The sequence below is a fragment of the Mus musculus genome, chromosome 3 (assembly GCF_000001635.26).
Source record: "Mus musculus strain C57BL/6J chromosome 3, GRCm38.p6 C57BL/6J".
Taxonomy (NCBI): Eukaryota; Metazoa; Chordata; class Mammalia; order Rodentia; family Muridae; genus Mus; species Mus musculus.
In genome coordinates, this window is record NC_000069.6 from 46288472 (window position 1) to 46290357 (window position 1886).

At 39.2% G+C, this 1886-nt stretch overlaps 1 non-coding gene across 1 annotated transcript; it reads left to right on the forward strand.

Moving 5' to 3' along the window:
• Window positions 1–1361: 1361 nt before the first annotated feature.
• Window positions 1362–1493, forward strand: Gm26081. The gene has a single exon (XR_003954811.1). It is a non-coding gene; the product is annotated as a small nucleolar RNA SNORA17 (small nucleolar RNA).
• Window positions 1494–1886: the final 393 nt, after the last annotated feature.

Consider the following 1886-nt stretch of genomic DNA (forward strand, 5'->3'; position numbering starts at 1 on the left):
ATAACCAAATACTTAACTTTTAACACCATAAAACTAGGGCATGTAAGTGTAAAAAGAAAATCACAGCACATTTATTATTAAGTTATCAATTTTACTTAATTAGTCATAGCACACATTTTAATAGTTTCTACTATTTATTTGTTTTTCATTTAAATCATTTTATTTATTTACATTCCAAATGTTTTCCCCCTCTCAGGTTTCCCCTCCAAGAATTCTTTACACCATTCGTCCTCCCCTTGATTCTGAGAGGGTGTTTCCCCACACACCCACTCCTGCCACCTACCGATTCCCCCTTACCCACCCACCCACTCTTGCATCCCTCATCTCTGGAGCATCAAGTATCTACAGGATTAGGCACATCCTTTTTTCCATTAAGGCCAGAGAAGGCAGTCCTCTGCTACACATGTGCCAGGGGCCACGGACCAGCTCATGCTTGCTCTTTGGTTGGTGGCTTACAGTAGTCTATAAAATTCCACTAGTAAGAAAAGGTAATTAAAACTAATAGCAGATTTAAGAAAATATAATTAAAATGAATATTAGAATATTATAGACTATCCATGGTATCATAAACTCACTTAGAATAGCAAAAGTAAACCTCTATGTTCTCTCTTCCCATTTTATGTTCTCAAACAATAATTTTTACAATGAAATATAGTTGATTATATTGACAGCTAATCCTGAGGACTTCTAAATAGATATTTGATAAGCAGTTATAGAGGCCTTGGAAATTCTAAACTTTCACGTTGGCCCCTGATGAAAGTAACTAAATTAAATGCTTCTTAGTTTAATTAATTCCTTTCCACCATGTGGAACATTTCTTTAGGCATGTTTGCCACTAAAAAAAAAAAAAAAAAAAAAAAAAAAAAGAAAAACAAAGAAAAACAAAGCAACTTTAATCTTCCCAGGGTAAAGCTTTGGAAAAAACTTGGTTGCTCAAATAGCACCTTAAAAAAGTATTGTGAATGTGTTGAATTTCTGTTAAGTATCTTGCTTCTCTGTAAGTCCTTTGCCTAGTAGACAGGAATCAGGGACGGTGGCAAGCATAAATGTATATTAATTGCTGTATGCCGATGTGCAAAGGGCCTTTCTACTTAGAAAAGGGTATTTAAACTCAGTTTGATCCTAATTCCTTTATAGATTCTCATTGATCTGCTTCTGAGGCAATTACTTGACAAGGACACGGAAACCTTGAAGGAGAATCTCAGTTAATGACAGTATAGAGACACTTCTAATAAGTGGTCAGGAGAATGATCAAGGGTGCCTTGCACTGCTTTTATCTCTCCAAGATGTATTAATAATGCTCATATTTTTGTGTTATGAATTTTCATTTTATTTAGTGCATATGAAGAATATAATAACACTCTGCTCCTTGGGGCATTGCAGGGGTGGCTGCTGTGTCCCCTGTGCATCCATAGGAGACAGAGAGGAGACAGGCTCTTTCTAAGCTCAGTGTTCTGTCCCATAAACACCTTAATAATTAACAGGCCAACATTTCCTGAAAAAAATCAAGCCAGAGACAACCATCAGTCTAGCCCCACACAGGCCCAGACGGTACCTAAGACAGAATGAACTATGCCTGCAACCACAGGCCACTGGCAGAAGTGAGGCCAAAACAAACAACCCCTGCATGAGACCATGAGTGGGTCCAGATGTGGACTGAGCCAGGGGCAATCATCATTCCAGCACCATAGGTCTAGGACTAGCCTAGGAATTTAGCTTGAGATAACCACCAATCACCTGCCATTTAGGCCTTACAGGGAGTCAGGACTAGGGGAATGAGAGACCATGCCTGAGATGATTCCTGCCCAGTGCCATAGTCCTGAGGCAGGGCATAGGACTCCTGATACCACCCCTGAAATTGCCACAGACACTCTGAGACCCTGAAA